Source organism: Pseudophryne corroboree, chromosome 4 (genome assembly GCF_028390025.1).
Source record: "Pseudophryne corroboree isolate aPseCor3 chromosome 4, aPseCor3.hap2, whole genome shotgun sequence".
Lineage (NCBI taxonomy): Eukaryota > Metazoa > Chordata > Amphibia > Anura > Myobatrachidae > Pseudophryne > Pseudophryne corroboree.
In genome coordinates this window covers 696259794-696278129 of record NC_086447.1, presented here as the reverse complement: position 1 = coordinate 696278129, position 18336 = coordinate 696259794, and the positions used below count along the sequence as shown (strand labels likewise).

Below are 18336 nucleotides of genomic sequence, written 5' to 3'. Positions count from 1 at the left end.
GCAAATAAACTTATGTAATAATTTAGACTCCAAACAGTACAAAGTTTGCATAAAAGTTGACCATGCACATTAACATATACATATGCAATGGGGTTCAGAATGTAATCCTGATGGACTGGATGCCTATGGTCAGAATACCGACATCAGCAACCTGACCATTAAAATCCTGACAGCCCTGCAGTTAATACCATAACCCTTTCATGTTCCCTGCCCTAACCCTAATCCTCCCTTTTGGGTGCCTAAACCTTACCCTCCCCGGGATGCCTGACACTAACCCTCCATTCCCCAATGCCTAAAGCTAATGGTCCCTGCTTGGTGTCTAACACTAACCTCCTCTTCTAAGTGACTAAACCAAAGCCTCCCTCCCTGGTACCTAACTCTAACCTACCTGTCCCTACACCGCAACCCCCCTTCTAATGCCTAAACCTAACCTCCCCCCTCCCCGTGGCAGGACAAGATTACATCCTGCTGAGAGGACATTCAGAATTCTAGGTGTCAGTATTTTCATGCTGTTAATTCCACCTCTGTTGGCATTTTGGTGCTGTTATTATGGCTGGTGGGTATGATTATGGTGTCAGTATTATGATAGCCAGGATCCCGCACGGAAGCCTTTTAACTGGGTACCATGCTTTGCAAAAGTATTTGCCTTGAAAATGTCAAAAGCCTCACATCAGGATGGCCGAGTGGTTAAGGTGTTGGACTTAAGATTCAATGGATTTACATCTGCATGGGATAGATCCCCACTTCTGGTTTGTATTTCAATTTCAGCTAACCAAATGAGGAAGAATTTGTCAATTAGGGAAAACTTTCAAACTATGGTGAAAGTCAATAACTTAAGCTACAGTACTTTAATAAAAAAAATATTTTCAATCCATTTTTTCAAAGAACCTGGCTTTCTATGAAGAAAAGAAACAATGATATCATAATATCCATTAAAATACCAAAAGTTATGTAATATTTTAAAATCCAAGCGGTTCAAAGTTAACAATGCACAGGAAAATGAACATGAATAGTGCAATAGTATTTGCATTGAAAATACCCAGGGCAACATACCAGGATGACCGAGTGGTTAAGGCGTTGGACTTAAGATCCAATCGATATATATCCGTGTTGGTTTGAACCACACTTCTGGTATGTATTTTAATTTCGGATTCCTAAATATGTACAAGGAACAATATAATCGAATAGGGAAATGTACAAGAGTCATTTTGTTTACATTTGTAAACTACCATACATGTTCCACAAAAGCATTGAAATGTGACAGTGCAAATAAACTTATGTAATAATTTAGACTCCAAACAGAACAAAGTTTGCATAAAAGTTGACCATGCACATTAACATATACATATGCAATGGGGTTCAGAATGTAATCCTGATGGACTGGATGCCTATGGTCAGAATACCGACATCAGCAACCTGACCATTAAAATCCTGACAGCCCTGCAGTTAATACCATAACCCTTCCATGTTCCCTGCCCTAACCCTAATCCTCCCTTTTGGGTGTCTAAACCTTACACCCTCTCCTTGGGTGCCTAAACCTTACCCTCCCCGGGATGCCTAACACTAACCCTCCATTCCCCAATGCCTAAAGCTAATGCTCCCTGCTTGGTGTCTAACAATAACCTCCTCTTCTTAGTGACTAAACCAAACCCTCCCTCCCTGGTACCTAACTCTAACCTACCTGTCCCTACACCGTAACCCCCCTTCTAATGCCTAAACCTAACCTCTCCCCTCCCCGTGGCAGGACAAGATTACATCCTGCTGAGAGGACATTCAGAATTCTAGGTGTCAGTATTTTCATGCTGTTAATCCCACCTCTGTTGGCATTTTGGTGCCGTTATTATGGCTGGTGGGTACGATTATGGTGTCAGTATTATGATAGCCAGGATCCCGCATGGAAGCCTTTTAACTGGGTCCCATGCTTTGCAAAAGTATTTGCCATGAAAATGTCAAAAGCCTCACATCAGGATGGCTGAGTGGTTAAGGTGTTGGACTTAAGATTCAATGGATTTACATCTGCATGGGATAGATCCCCACTTCTGGTTTGTATTTCAATTTCAGCTAACCAAATGAGGAAGAATTTGTCAATTAGGGAACACTTTCAAACTATGGTGAAAGTCAATAACTTAAGCTACAGTACTTTGATAAAAAAAAGATTTTCAATCCATTTTCTCCTAAGAAACTGATTTTATATAACGTAAGTTAACAATGACATCCTAATATCCATTAAAATACCCAGTTATGTAATATTTTAAACTCCAAACAGTACAAAGTTAACCATGCACATCATAATTAACATGAATAGTGCATTAGTATTTGCCATGAAAAGCTCCTGGGCACCACACCAGGATGGCTGCATTGTTAAGGCATTTGACTTAAGATCCAATGGATATATATCTGCATGGGATCAAACCCCAATTCTGGTATGCATGTTAATTTCAGATTCCTAAATATGTACAAGGTATAACTTTATTTTTTAAGGACATGTACAAAAGTTGATGTTGCTTGCATTTGTAAACCACCATACTTGTTCCACAAAATCCTTGACATGTGACAGGGCAAAAAAGAATGATAGCGACTATCTACAAATGTTGCTTGTAATCATTCAAAAGAAAGGACAGTCTTGACAGATGAGCAGTTCAAAATGTGGTGAAAATTAATGTCTTTAAACAAATATGGAATTATTATAAAACTTTTTATTCATAAGAGCCTTACTTGTGAAGAATAGAAATATAAGTATCATACTTAAAAAAAAAAAACAATTACCAGACTTATGTAATAAGTAACAGTCAAAGCAGTATAAAGTTTGCTGAATAATTGCCCATGCACATTAAAAGATACATATGCTTTGCAATAGTATTTGACATGTAAATCAAACCAGGATGGCCGAGTGGTTAAGGCGTTGGACTTAAGATCCAATGGATACATATCCGCGTGGATTCGATCCCCACTTCTGGTATGCATTTTAATTTCAGCTAACTAAATATTTATGATGAAGATTTCGGCAATTAGGGAAAACTCTCAAAATTCTGTGAAAATCATTAACTTAAATTACATTGCTAAAAAAATATTTTCAATCCATTTTTTCAAAGAACCTGGCTTTCTATGAAGAAAAGAAACAATGATATCATAATATCCATTAAAATACCAAAAGTTATGTAATATTTTAAACTCCAAGCGGTTCAAAGTTAACAATGCACAGGAAAATAAACATGAATAGTGCAATAGTATTTGCATTGAAAATACCCAGGGCAACATACCAGGATGGCCGAGTGGTTAAGGCGTTGGACTTAAGATCCAATGGATACATATCCGCGTGGGTTCGAACCCCACTTCTGGTATGTATTTTAATTTCGGATTCCTAAATATGTACAAGGAACAATATAATCGAATAGGGAAATGTACATGAGTCATTTTGTTTACATTTGTAAACTACCATACATGTTCCACAAAAGCATTGAAATGTGACAGTGCAAATAAACTTATGTAATAATTTAGACTCCAAACAGTACAAAGTTTGCATAAAAGTTGACCATGCACATTAACATATACATATGCAATGGGGTTCAGAATGTAATTCTGATGGACTGGATGCCTATGGTCAGAATACCGACATCAGCAACCTGACCATTAAAATCCTGACATCCCTGCAGTTAATACCATAACCATTCCATGTTCCCTGCCCTAACCCTAATCCTCCCTTTTGGGTGCCTAAACCTTACCCTCCCCGGGATGCCTGACACTAACCCTCCATTCCCCAATGCCTAAAGCTAATGCTCCCTGCTTGGTGTCTAACACTAACCTCCTCTTCTAAGTGACTAAACCAAAGCCTCCCTCCCTGGTACCTAACTCTAACCTACCTGTCCCTACACCGCAACCCCCCTTCTAATGCCTAAACCTAACCTCCCCCCTCCCCGTGGCAGGACAAGATTACATCCTGCTGAGAGGACATTCAGAATTCTAGGTGTCAGTATTTTCATGCTGTTAATCCCACCTCTGTTGGCATTTTGGTGCTGTTATTATGGCTGGTGGGTATGATTATGGTGTCAGTATTATGATAGCCAGGATCCCGCACGGAAGCCTTTTAACTGGGTACCATGCTTTGCAAAAGTATTTGCCTTGAAAATGTCAAAAGCCTCACATCAGGATGGCCGAGTGGTTAAGGTGTTGGACTTAAGATTCAATGGATTTACATCTGCATGGGATAGATCCCCACTTCTGGTTTGTATTTCAATTTCAGCTAACCAAATGAGGAAGAATTTGTCAATTAGGGAAAACTTTCAAACTATGGTGAAAGTCAATAACTTAAGCTACAGTACTTTAATAAAAAAAATATTTTCAATCCATTTTTTCAAAGAACCTGGCTTTCTATGAAGAAAAGAAACAATGATATCATAATATCCATTAAAATACCAAAAGTTATGTAATATTTTAAAATCCAAGCGGTTCAAAGTTAACAATGCACAGGAAAATGAACATGAATAGTGCAATAGTATTTGCATTGAAAATACCCAGGGCAACATACCAGGATGACCGAGTGGTTAAGGCGTTGGACTTAAGATCCAATCGATATATATCCGTGTTGGTTTGAACCACACTTCTGGTATGTATTTTAATTTCGGATTCCTAAATATGTACAAGGAACAATATAATCGAATAGGGAAATGTACAAGAGTCATTTTGTTTACATTTGTAAACTACCATACATGTTCCACAAAAGCATTGAAATGTGACAGTGCAAATAAACTTATGTAATAATTTAGACTCCAAACAGAACAAAGTTTGCATAAAAGTTGACCATGCACATTAACATATACATATGCAATGGGGTTCAGAATGTAATCCTGATGGACTGGATGCCTATGGTCAGAATACCGACATCAGCAACCTGACCATTAAAATCCTGACAGCCCTGCAGTTAATACCATAACCCTTCCATGTTCCCTGCCCTAACCCTAATCCTCCCTTTTGGGTGTCTAAACCTTACACCCTCTCCTTGGGTGCCTAAACCTTACCCTCCCCGGGATGCCTAACACTAACCCTCCATTCCCCAATGCCTAAAGCTAATGCTCCCTGCTTGGTGTCTAACAATAACCTCCTCTTCTTAGTGACTAAACCAAACCCTCCCTCCCTGGTACCTAACTCTAACCTACCTGTCCCTACACCGTAACCCCCCTTCTAATGCCTAAACCTAACCTCTCCCCTCCCCGTGGCAGGACAAGATTACATCCTGCTGAGAGGACATTCAGAATTCTAGGTGTCAGTATTTTCATGCTGTTAATCCCACCTCTGTTGGCATTTTGGTGCCGTTATTATGGCTGGTGGGTACGATTATGGTGTCAGTATTATGATAGCCAGGATCCCGCATGGAAGCCTTTTAACTGGGTCCCATGCTTTGCAAAAGTATTTGCCATGAAAATGTCAAAAGCCTCACATCAGGATGGCTGAGTGGTTAAGGTGTTGGACTTAAGATTCAATGGATTTACATCTGCATGGGATAGATCCCCACTTCTGGTTTGTATTTCAATTTCAGCTAACCAAATGAGGAAGAATTTGTCAATTAGGGAACACTTTCAAACTATGGTGAAAGTCAATAACTTAAGCTACAGTACTTTGATAAAAAAAAGATTTTCAATCCATTTTCTCCTAAGAAACTGATTTTATATAACGTAAGTTAACAATGACATCCTAATATCCATTAAAATACCCAGTTATGTAATATTTTAAACTCCAAACAGTACAAAGTTAACCATGCACATCATAATTAACATGAATAGTGCATTAGTATTTGCCATGAAAAGCTCCTGGGCACCACACCAGGATGGCTGCATTGTTAAGGCATTTGACTTAAGATCCAATGGATATATATCTGCATGGGATCAAACCCCAATTCTGGTATGCATGTTAATTTCAGATTCCTAAATATGTACAAGGTATAACTTTATTTTTTAAGGACATGTACAAAAGTTGATGTTGCTTGCATTTGTAAACCACCATACTTGTTCCACAAAATCCTTGACATGTGACAGGGCAAAAAAGAATGATAGCGACTATCTACAAATGTTGCTTGTAATCATTCAAAAGAAAGGACAGTCTTGACAGATGAGCAGTTCAAAATGTGGTGAAAATTAATGTCTTTAAACAAATATGGAATTATTATAAAACTTTTTATTCATAAGAGCCTTACTTGTGAAGAATAGAAATATAAGTATCATACTTAAAAAAAAAAAACAATTACCAGACTTATGTAATAAGTAACAGTCAAAGCAGTATAAAGTTTGCTGAATAATTGCCCATGCACATTAAAAGATACATATGCTTTGCAATAGTATTTGACATGTAAATCAAACCAGGATGGCCGAGTGGTTAAGGCGTTGGACTTAAGATCCAATGGATACATATCCGCGTGGATTCGATCCCCACTTCTGGTATGCATTTTAATTTCAGCTAACTAAATATTTATGATGAAGATTTCGGCAATTAGGGAAAACTCTCAAAATTCTGTGAAAATCATTAACTTAAATTACATTGCTAAAAAAATATTTTCAATCCATTTTTTCAAAGAACCTGGCTTTCTATGAAGAAAAGAAACAATGATATCATAATATCCATTAAAATACCAAAAGTTATGTAATATTTTAAACTCCAAGCGGTTCAAAGTTAACAATGCACAGGAAAATAAACATGAATAGTGCAATAGTATTTGCATTGAAAATACCCAGGGCAACATACCAGGATGGCCGAGTGGTTAAGGCGTTGGACTTAAGATCCAATGGATACATATCCGCGTGGGTTCGAACCCCACTTCTGGTATGTATTTTAATTTCGGATTCCTAAATATGTACAAGGAACAATATAATCGAATAGGGAAATGTACATGAGTCATTTTGTTTACATTTGTAAACTACCATACATGTTCCACAAAAGCATTGAAATGTGACAGTGCAAATAAACTTATGTAATAATTTAGACTCCAAACAGTACAAAGTTTGCATAAAAGTTGACCATGCACATTAACATATACATATGCAATGGGGTTCAGAATGTAATTCTGATGGACTGGATGCCTATGGTCAGAATACCGACATCAGCAACCTGACCATTAAAATCCTGACATCCCTGCAGTTAATACCATAACCATTCCATGTTCCCTGCCCTAACCCTAATCCTCCCTTTTGGGTGCCTAAACCTTACCCTCCCCGGGATGCCTGACACTAACCCTCCATTCCCCAATGCCTAAAGCTAATGCTCCCTGCTTGGTGTCTAACACTAACCTCCTCTTCTAAGTGACTAAACCAAAGCCTCCCTCCCTGGTACCTAACTCTAACCTACCTGTCCCTACACCGCAACCCCCCTTCTAATGCCTAAACCTAACCTCCCCCCTCCCCGTGGCAGGACAAGATTACATCCTGCTGAGAGGACATTCAGAATTCTAGGTGTCAGTATTTTCATGCTGTTAATCCCACCTCTGTTGGCATTTTGGTGCTGTTATTATGGCTGGTGGGTATGATTATGGTGTCAGTATTATGATAGCCAGGATCCCGCACGGAAGCCTTTTAACTGGGTACCATGCTTTGCAAAAGTATTTGCCTTGAAAATGTCAAAAGCCTCACATCAGGATGGCCGAGTGGTTAAGGTGTTGGACTTAAGATTCAATGGATTTACATCTGCATGGGATAGATCCCCACTTCTGGTTTGTATTTCAATTTCAGCTAACCAAATGAGGAAGAATTTGTCAATTAGGGAAAACTTTCAAACTATGGTGAAAGTCAATAACTTAAGCTACAGTACTTTAATAAAAAAAATATTTTCAATCCATTTTTTCAAAGAACCTGGCTTTCTATGAAGAAAAGAAACAATGATATCATAATATCCATTAAAATACCAAAAGTTATGTAATATTTTAAAATCCAAGCGGTTCAAAGTTAACAATGCACAGGAAAATGAACATGAATAGTGCAATAGTATTTGCATTGAAAATACCCAGGGCAACATACCAGGATGACCGAGTGGTTAAGGCGTTGGACTTAAGATCCAATCGATATATATCCGTGTTGGTTTGAACCACACTTCTGGTATGTATTTTAATTTCGGATTCCTAAATATGTACAAGGAACAATATAATCGAATAGGGAAATGTACAAGAGTCATTTTGTTTACATTTGTAAACTACCATACATGTTCCACAAAAGCATTGAAATGTGACAGTGCAAATAAACTTATGTAATAATTTAGACTCCAAACAGAACAAAGTTTGCATAAAAGTTGACCATGCACATTAACATATACATATGCAATGGGGTTCAGAATGTAATCCTGATGGACTGGATGCCTATGGTCAGAATACCGACATCAGCAACCTGACCATTAAAATCCTGACAGCCCTGCAGTTAATACCATAACCCTTCCATGTTCCCTGCCCTAACCCTAATCCTCCCTTTTGGGTGTCTAAACCTTACACCCTCTCCTTGGGTGCCTAAACCTTACCCTCCCCGGGATGCCTAACACTAACCCTCCATTCCCCAATGCCTAAAGCTAATGCTCCCTGCTTGGTGTCTAACAATAACCTCCTCTTCTTAGTGACTAAACCAAACCCTCCCTCCCTGGTACCTAACTCTAACCTACCTGTCCCTACACCGTAACCCCCCTTCTAATGCCTAAACCTAACCTCTCCCCTCCCCGTGGCAGGACAAGATTACATCCTGCTGAGAGGACATTCAGAATTCTAGGTGTCAGTATTTTCATGCTGTTAATCCCACCTCTGTTGGCATTTTGGTGCCGTTATTATGGCTGGTGGGTACGATTATGGTGTCAGTATTATGATAGCCAGGATCCCGCATGGAAGCCTTTTAACTGGGTCCCATGCTTTGCAAAAGTATTTGCCATGAAAATGTCAAAAGCCTCACATCAGGATGGCTGAGTGGTTAAGGTGTTGGACTTAAGATTCAATGGATTTACATCTGCATGGGATAGATCCCCACTTCTGGTTTGTATTTCAATTTCAGCTAACCAAATGAGGAAGAATTTGTCAATTAGGGAACACTTTCAAACTATGGTGAAAGTCAATAACTTAAGCTACAGTACTTTGATAAAAAAAAGATTTTCAATCCATTTTCTCCTAAGAAACTGATTTTATATAACGTAAGTTAACAATGACATCCTAATATCCATTAAAATACCCAGTTATGTAATATTTTAAACTCCAAACAGTACAAAGTTAACCATGCACATCATAATTAACATGAATAGTGCATTAGTATTTGCCATGAAAAGCTCCTGGGCACCACACCAGGATGGCTGCATTGTTAAGGCATTTGACTTAAGATCCAATGGATATATATCTGCATGGGATCAAACCCCAATTCTGGTATGCATGTTAATTTCAGATTCCTAAATATGTACAAGGTATAACTTTATTTTTTAAGGACATGTACAAAAGTTGATGTTGCTTGCATTTGTAAACCACCATACTTGTTCCACAAAATCCTTGACATGTGACAGGGCAAAAAAGAATGATAGCGACTATCTACAAATGTTGCTTGTAATCATTCAAAAGAAAGGACAGTCTTGACAGATGAGCAGTTCAAAATGTGGTGAAAATTAATGTCTTTAAACAAATATGGAATTATTATAAAACTTTTTATTCATAAGAGCCTTACTTGTGAAGAATAGAAATATAAGTATCATACTTAAAAAAAAAAAACAATTACCAGACTTATGTAATAAGTAACAGTCAAAGCAGTATAAAGTTTGCTGAATAATTGCCCATGCACATTAAAAGATACATATGCTTTGCAATAGTATTTGACATGTAAATCAAACCAGGATGGCCGAGTGGTTAAGGCGTTGGACTTAAGATCCAATGGATACATATCCGCGTGGATTCGATCCCCACTTCTGGTATGCATTTTAATTTCAGCTAACTAAATATTTATGATGAAGATTTCGGCAATTAGGGAAAACTCTCAAAATTCTGTGAAAATCATTAACTTAAATTACATTGCTAAAAAAATATTTTCAATCCATTTTTTCAAAGAACCTGGCTTTCTATGAAGAAAAGAAACAATGATATCATAATATCCATTAAAATACCAAAAGTTATGTAATATTTTAAACTCCAAGCGGTTCAAAGTTAACAATGCACAGGAAAATAAACATGAATACTGCAATAGTATTTGCATTGAAAATACCCAGGGCAACATACCAGGATGGCCGAGTGGTTAAGGCGTTGGACTTAAGATCCAATGGATACATATCCGCGTGGGTTCGAACCCCACTTCTGGTATGTATTTTAATTTCGGATTCCTAAATATGTACAAGGAACAATATAATCGAATAGGGAAATGTACATGAGTCATTTTGTTTACATTTGTAAACTACCATACATGTTCCACAAAAGCATTGAAATGTGACAGTGCAAATAAACTTATGTAATAATTTAGACTCCAAACAGTACAAAGTTTGCATAAAAGTTGACCATGCACATTAACATATACATATGCAATGGGGTTCAGAATGTAATTCTGATGGACTGGATGCCTATGGTCAGAATACCGACATCAGCAACCTGACCATTAAAATCCTGACATCCCTGCAGTTAATACCATAACCATTCCATGTTCCCTGCCCTAACCCTAATCCTCCCTTTTGGGTGCCTAAACCTTACCCTCCCCGGGATGCCTGACACTAACCCTCCATTCCCCAATGCCTAAAGCTAATGCTCCCTGCTTGGTGTCTAACACTAACCTCCTCTTCTAAGTGACTAAACCAAAGCCTCCCTCCCTGGTACCTAACTCTAACCTACCTGTCCCTACACCGCAACCCCCCTTCTAATGCCTAAACCTAACCTCCCCCCTCCCCGTGGCAGGACAAGATTACATCCTGCTGAGAGGACATTCAGAATTCTAGGTGTCAGTATTTTCATGCTGTTAATCCCACCTCTGTTGGCATTTTGGTGCTGTTATTATGGCTGGTGGGTACGATTATGGTGTCAGTATTATGATAGCCAGGATCCCCCACGGAAGCCTTTTAACTGGGTACCATGCTTTGCAAAAGTATTTGCCATGAAAATGTCAAAAGCCTCACATCAGGATGGCTGAGTGGTTAAGGTGTTGGACTTAAGATTCAATGGATTTACATCTGCATGGGATAGATCCCCACTTCTGGTTTGTATTTCAATTTCAGCTAACCAAATGAGGAAGAATTTGTCAATTAGGGAAAACTTTCAAACTATGGTGAAAGTCAATAACTTAAGCTACAGTACTTTAATAAAAAAAATATTTTCAATCCATTTTTTCAAAGAACCTGGCTTTCTATGAAGAAAAGAAACAATGATATCATAATATCCATTAAAATACCAAAAGTTATGTAATATTTTAAAATCCAAGCGGTTCAAAGTTAACAATGCACAGGAAAATGAACATGAATAGTGCAATAGTATTTGCATTGAAAATACCCAGGGCAATATACCAGGATGACCGAGTGGTTAAGGCGTTGGACTTAAGATCCAATCGATATATATCCGCGTTGGTTTGAACCACACTTCTGGTATGTATTTTAATTTCGGATTCCTAAATATGTACAAGGAACAATATAATCGAATAGGGAAATGTACAAGAGTCATTTTGTTTACATTTGTAAACTACCATACATGTTCCACAAAAGCATTGAAATGTGACAGTGCAAATAAACTTATGTAATAATTTAGACTCCAAACAGAACAAAGTTTGCATAAAAGTTGACCATGCACATTAACATATACATATGCAATGGGGTTCAGAATGTAATCCTGATGGACTGGATGCCTATGGTCAGAATACCGACATCAGCAACCTGACCATTAAAATCCTGACAGCCCTGCAGTTAATACCATAACCCTTCCATGTTCCCTGCCCTAACCCTAATCCTCCCTTTTGGGTGTCTAAACCTTACACCCTCTCCTTGGGTGCCTAAACCTTACCCTCCCCGGGATGCCTAACACTAACCCTCCATTCCCCAATGCCTAAAGCTAATGCTCCCTGCTTGGTGTCTAACAATAACCTCCTCTTCTTAGTGACTAAACCAAACCCTCCCTCCCTGGTACCTAACTCTAACCTACCTGTCCCTACACCGTAACCCCCCTTCTAATGCCTAAACCTAACCTCTCCCCTCCCCGTGGCAGGACAAGATTACATCCTGCTGAGAGGACATTCAGAATTCTAGGTGTCAGTCTTTTCATGCTGTTAATCCCACCTCTGTTGGCATTTTGGTGCCGTTATTATGGCTGGTGGGTACGATTATGGTGTCAGTATTATGATAGCCAGGATCCCGCATGGAAGCCTTTTAACTGGGTCCCATGCTTTGCAAAAGTATTTGCCATGAAAATGTCAAAAGCCTCACATCAGTATGGCTGAGTGGTTAAGGTGTTGGACTTAAGATTCAATGGATTTACATCTGCATGGGATAGATCCCCACTTCTGGTTTGTATTTCAATTTCAGCTAACCAAATGAGGAAGAATTTGTCAATTAGGGAACACTTTCAAACTATGGTGAAAGTCAATAACTTAAGCTACAGTACTTTGATAAAAAAAAGATTTTCAATCCATTTTCTCCTAAGAAACTGATTTTATATAACGTAAGTTAACAATGACATCCTAATATCCATTAAAATACCCAGTTATGTAATATTTTAAACTCCAAACAGTACAAAGTTAACCATGCACATCATAATTAACATGAATAGTGCATTAGTATTTGCCATGAAAAGCTCCTGGGCACCACACCAGGATGGCTGCATTGTTAAGGCATTTGACTTAAGATCCAATGGATATATATCTGCATGGGATCAAACCCCAATTCTGGTATGCATGTTAATTTCAGATTCCTAAATATGTACAAGGTATAACTTTATTTTTTAAGGACATGTACAAAAGTTGATGTTGCTTGCATTTGTAAACCACCATACTTGTTCCACAAAATCCTTGACATGTGACAGGGCAAAAAAGAATGATAGCGACTATCTACAAATGTTGCTTGTAATCATTCAAAAGAAAGGACAGTCTTGATAGATGAGCAGTTCAAAATGTGGTGAAAATTAATGTCTTTAAACAAATATGGAATTATTATAAAACTTTTTATTCATAAGAGCCTTACTTGTGAAGAATAGAAATATAAGTATCATACTTAAAAAAAAAAAACAATTACCAGACTTATGTAATAAGTAACAGTCAAAGCAGTATAAAGTTTGCTGAATAATTGCCCATGCACATTAAAAGATACATATGCTTTGCAATAGTATTTGACATGTAAATTAAAGCAGGATGGCCGAGTGGTTAAGGCATTGGACTTAAGATCCAATGGATCCATATCCGCGTGGGTTCGATGCCCGCTTCCGGTATGCATTTTAATTTCAGGTAACTAAATATTTATGATGAAGATTTCGGCAATTAGGGAAAACTCTCAAAATTCTGTGAAAATCATTAACTTAAATTACATTGCTAAAAAAATATTTTCAATCCATTTTTTCAAAGAACCTGGCTTTCTATGAAGAAAAGAAACAATGATATCATAATATCCATTAAAATACCAAAAGTTATGTAATATTTTAAAATCCAAGCGGTTCAAAGTTAACAATGCACAGGAAAATGAACATGAATAGTGCAATAGTATTTGCATTGAAAATACCCAGGGCAATATACCAGGATGACCGAGTGGTTAAGGCGTTGGACTTAAGATCCAATCGATATATATCCGCGTTGGTTTGAACCACACTTCTGGTATGTATTTTAATTTCGGATTCCTAAATATGTACAAGGAACAATATAATCGAATAGGGAAATGTACAAGAGTCATTTTGTTTACATTTGTAAACTACCATACATGTTCCACAAAAGCATTGAAATGTGACAGTGCAAATAAACTTATGTAATAATTTAGACTCCAAACAGAACAAAGTTTGCATAAAAGTTGACCATGCACATTAACATATACATATGCAATGGGGTTCAGAATGTAATCCTGATGGACTGGATGCCTATGGTCAGAATACCGACATCAGCAACCTGACCATTAAAATCCTGACAGCCCTGCAGTTAATACCATAACCCTTCCATGTTCCCTGCCCTAACCCTAATCCTCCCTTTTGGGTGTCTAAACCTTACACCCTCTCCTTGGGTGCCTAAACCTTACCCTCCCCGGGATGCCTAACACTAACCCTCCATTCCCCAATGCCTAAAGCTAATGCTCCCTGCTTGGTGTCTAACAATAACCTCCTCTTCTTAGTGACTAAACCAAACCCTCCCTCCCTGGTACCTAACTCTAACCTACCTGTCCCTACACCGTAACCCCCCTTCTAATGCCTAAACCTAACCTCTCCCCTCCCCGTGGCAGGACAAGATTACATCCTGCTGAGAGGACATTCAGAATTCTAGGTGTCAGTCTTTTCATGCTGTTAATCCCACCTCTGTTGGCATTTTGGTGCCGTTATTATGGCTGGTGGGTACGATTATGGTGTCAGTATTATGATAGCCAGGATCCCGCATGGAAGCCTTTTAACTGGGTCCCATGCTTTGCAAAAGTATTTGCCATGAAAATGTCAAAAGCCTCACATCAGTATGGCTGAGTGGTTAAGGTGTTGGACTTAAGATTCAATGGATTTACATCTGCATGGGATAGATCCCCACTTCTGGTTTGTATTTCAATTTCAGCTAACCAAATGAGGAAGAATTTGTCAATTAGGGAACACTTTCAAACTATGGTGAAAGTCAATAACTTAAGCTACAGTACTTTGATAAAAAAAAGATTTTCAATCCATTTTCTCCTAAGAAACTGATTTTATATAACGTAAGTTAACAATGACATCCTAATATCCATTAAAATACCCAGTTATGTAATATTTTAAACTCCAAACAGTACAAAGTTAACCATGCACATCATAATTAACATGAATAGTGCATTAGTATTTGCCATGAAAAGCTCCTGGGCACCACACCAGGATGGCTGCATTGTTAAGGCATTTGACTTAAGATCCAATGGATATATATCTGCATGGGATCAAACCCCAATTCTGGTATGCATGTTAATTTCAGATTCCTAAATATGTACAAGGTATAACTTTATTTTTTAAGGACATGGTCAAAAGTTGATGTTGCTTGCATTTGTAAACCACCATACTTGTTCCACAAAATCCTTGACATGTGACAGGGCAAAAAAGAATGATAGCGACTATCTACAAATGTTGCTTGTAATCATTCAAAAGAAAGGACAGTCTTGATAGATGAGCAGTTCAAAATGTGGTGAAAATTAATGTCTTTAAACAAATATGGAATTATTATAAAACTTTTTATTCATAAGAGCCTTACTTGTGAAGAATAGAAATATAAGTATCATACTTAAAAAAAAAAACAATTACCAGACTTATGTAATAAGTAACAGTCAAAGCAGTATAAAGTTTGCTGAATAATTGCCCATGCACATTAAAAGATACATATGCTTTGCAATAGTATTTGACATGTAAATTAAAGCAGGATGGCCGAGTGGTTAAGGCATTGGACTTAAGATCCAATGGATCCATATCCGCGTGGGTTCGATGCCCGCTTCCGGTATGCATTTTAATTTCAGGTAACTAAATATTTATGATGAAGATTTCGGCAATTAGGGAAAACTCTCAAAATTCTGTGAAAATCATTAACTTAAATTACATTGCTAAAAAAATATTTTCAATCCATTTTTTCAAAGAACCTGGCTTTCTATGAAGAAAAGAAACAATGATATCATAATATCCATTAAAATACCAAAAGTTATGTAATATTTTAAACTCCAAGCGGTTCAAAGTTAACAATGCACAGGAAAATAAACATGAATAGTGCAATAGTATTTGCATTGAAAATACCCAGGGCAACATACCAGGATGGCCGAGTGGTTAAGGCGTTGGACTTAAGATCCAATGGATATATATCCGCGTGGGTTCGAACCTCACTTCTGGTATGTATTTTAATTTCGGATTCCTAAATATGTACAAGGAACAATATAATCGAATAGGGAAATGTACAAGAGTCATTTTGTTTACATTTGTAAACTACCATACATGTTCCACAAAAGCATTGAAATGTGACAGTGCAAATAAACTTATGTAATAATTTAGACTCCAAACAGTACAAAGTTTGCATAAAAGTTGACCATGCACATTAACATATACATATGCAATGGGGTTCAGAATGTAATCCTGATGGACTGGATGCCTATGGTCAGAATACCGACATCAGCAACCTGACCATTAAAATCCTGACAGCCCTGCAGTTAATTCCATAACCCTTTCATGTTCCCTGCCCTAACCCTAATTCTCCCTTTTGGGTGCCTAAACCTTACCCTCCCCGGGATGCCTGACACTAACCCTCCATTCCCCAATGCCTAAAGCTAATGGTCCCTGCTTGGTGTCTAACACTAACCTCCTCTTCTAAGTGACTAAAGCAAAGCCTCCCTCCCTGGTACCTAACTCTAACCTACCTGTCCCTACACCGCAACCCCCCTTCTAATGCCTAAACCTAACCTCCCCCCTCCCCGTGGCAGGACAAGATTACATCCTGCTGAGAGGACATTCAGAATTCTAGGTGTCAGTATTTTCATGCTGTTAATTCCACCTCTGTTGGCATTTTGGTGCTGTTATTATGGCTGGTGGGTACGATTATGGTGTCAGTATTATGATAGCCAGGATCCCGCACGGAAGCCTTTTAACTGGGTACCATGCTTTGCAAAAGTATTTGCCATGAAAATGTCAAAAGCCTCACATCAGGATGGCCGAGTGGTTAAGGTGTTGGACTTAAGATTCAATGGATTTACATCTGCATGGGATAGATCCCCACTTCTGGTTTGTATTTCAATTTCAGCTAACCAAATGAGGAAGAATTTGTCAATAAGGGAAAACTTTCAAACTATGGTGAAAGTCAATAACTTAAGCTACAGTACTTTAATAAAAAAAATATTTTCAATCCATTTTTTCAAAGAACCTGGCTTTCTATGAAGAAAAGAAACAATGATATCATAATATCCATTAAAATACCAAAAGTTATGTAATATTTTAAAATCCAAGCGGTTCAAAGTTAACAATGCACAGGAAAATGAACATGAATAGTGCAATAGTATTTGCATTGAAAATACCCAGGGCAACATACCAGGATGGCCGAGTGGTTAAGGCGTTGGACTTAAGATCCAATCGATATATATCCGCGTTGGTTTGAACCACACTTCTGGTATGTATTTTAATTTCGGATTCCTAAATATGTACAAGGAACAATATAATCGAATAGGGAAATGTACAAGAGTCATTTTGTTTACATTTGTAAACTACCATACATGTTCCACAAAAGCATTGAAATGTGACAGTGCAAATAAACTTATGTAATAATTTAGACTCCAAACAGAACAAAGTTTGCATAAAAGTTGACCATGCACATTAACATATACATATGCAATGGGGTTCAGAATGTAATCCTGATGGACTGGATGCCTATGGTCAGAATACCGACATCAGCAACCTGACCATTAAAATCCTGACAGCCCTGCAGTTAATACCATAACCCTTCCATGTTCCCTGCCCTAACCCTAATCCTCCCTTTTGGGTGTCTAAACCTTACACCCTCTCCTTGGGTGCCTAAACCTTACCCTCCCCGGGATGCCTAACACTAACCCTCCATTCCCCAATGCCTAAAGCAAATGCTCCCTGCTTGGTGTCTAACAATAACCTCCTCTTCTTAGTGACTAAACCAAACCCTCACTCCCTGGTACCTAACTCTAACCTACCTGTCCCTACACCGTAACCCCCCTTCTAATGCCTAAACCTAACCTCTCCCCTCCCCGTGGCAGGACAAGATTACATCCTGCTGAGAGGACATTCAGAATTCTAGGTGTCAGTATTTTCATGCTGTTAATCCCACCTCTGTTGGCATTTTGGTGCCGTTATTATGGCTGGTGGGTTCGATTATGGTGTCAGTATTATGATAGCCAGGATCCCGCATGGAAGCCTTTTAACTGGGTCCCATGCTTTGCAAAAGTATTTGCCATGAAAATGTCAAAAGCCTCACATCAGGATGGCTGAGTGGTTAAGGTGTTGGACTTAAGATTCAATGGATTTACATCTGCATGGGATAGATCCCCACTTCTGGTTTGTATTTCAATTTTAGCTAACCAAATGAGGAAGAATTTGTCAATTAGGGAAAACTTTCAAACTATGGTGAAAGTCAATAACTTAAGCTACAGTACTTTGATAAAAAAAATATTTTCAATCCATTTTCTCCTAAGAAACTGATTTTATATAACGTAAGTTAACAATGACATCCTAATATCCATTAAAATACCCAGTTA

The 18336-nt window shown here is 38.1% G+C and overlaps 10 non-coding genes across 10 annotated transcripts; all 10 read left to right on the top strand.

Annotated features, from left to right (window-relative positions):
• The first annotated feature begins 2876 nt into the window (after positions 1-2876).
• TRNAL-UAA (transfer RNA leucine (anticodon UAA)) lies at positions 2877-2959 on the top strand. Its single transcript has one exon. It is a non-coding gene; the product is annotated as a tRNA-Leu (tRNA).
• Positions 2960-3258: 299 nt separating this feature from the next.
• TRNAL-UAA (transfer RNA leucine (anticodon UAA)) lies at positions 3259-3341 on the top strand. The gene has a single exon. It is a non-coding gene; the product is annotated as a tRNA-Leu (tRNA).
• A 3007-nt stretch (positions 3342-6348) lies between these two features.
• TRNAL-UAA (transfer RNA leucine (anticodon UAA)) lies at positions 6349-6431 on the top strand. The gene has a single exon. It is a non-coding gene; the product is annotated as a tRNA-Leu (tRNA).
• Positions 6432-6730: 299 nt separating this feature from the next.
• Positions 6731-6813, top strand: TRNAL-UAA (transfer RNA leucine (anticodon UAA)). The gene has a single exon. It is a non-coding gene; the product is annotated as a tRNA-Leu (tRNA).
• A 3007-nt stretch (positions 6814-9820) lies between these two features.
• Positions 9821-9903, top strand: TRNAL-UAA (transfer RNA leucine (anticodon UAA)). The gene has a single exon. It is a non-coding gene; the product is annotated as a tRNA-Leu (tRNA).
• A 299-nt stretch (positions 9904-10202) lies between these two features.
• TRNAL-UAA (transfer RNA leucine (anticodon UAA)) lies at positions 10203-10285 on the top strand. Its single transcript has one exon. It is a non-coding gene; the product is annotated as a tRNA-Leu (tRNA).
• Positions 10286-13292: 3007 nt separating this feature from the next.
• Positions 13293-13375, top strand: TRNAL-UAA (transfer RNA leucine (anticodon UAA)). The gene has a single exon. It is a non-coding gene; the product is annotated as a tRNA-Leu (tRNA).
• Positions 13376-15498: 2123 nt separating this feature from the next.
• TRNAL-UAA (transfer RNA leucine (anticodon UAA)) lies at positions 15499-15581 on the top strand. Its single transcript has one exon. It is a non-coding gene; the product is annotated as a tRNA-Leu (tRNA).
• A 299-nt stretch (positions 15582-15880) lies between these two features.
• Positions 15881-15963, top strand: TRNAL-UAA (transfer RNA leucine (anticodon UAA)). Its single transcript has one exon. It is a non-coding gene; the product is annotated as a tRNA-Leu (tRNA).
• A 1182-nt stretch (positions 15964-17145) lies between these two features.
• TRNAL-UAA (transfer RNA leucine (anticodon UAA)) lies at positions 17146-17228 on the top strand. Its single transcript has one exon. It is a non-coding gene; the product is annotated as a tRNA-Leu (tRNA).
• The last annotated feature ends 1108 nt before the right edge of the window (positions 17229-18336 follow it).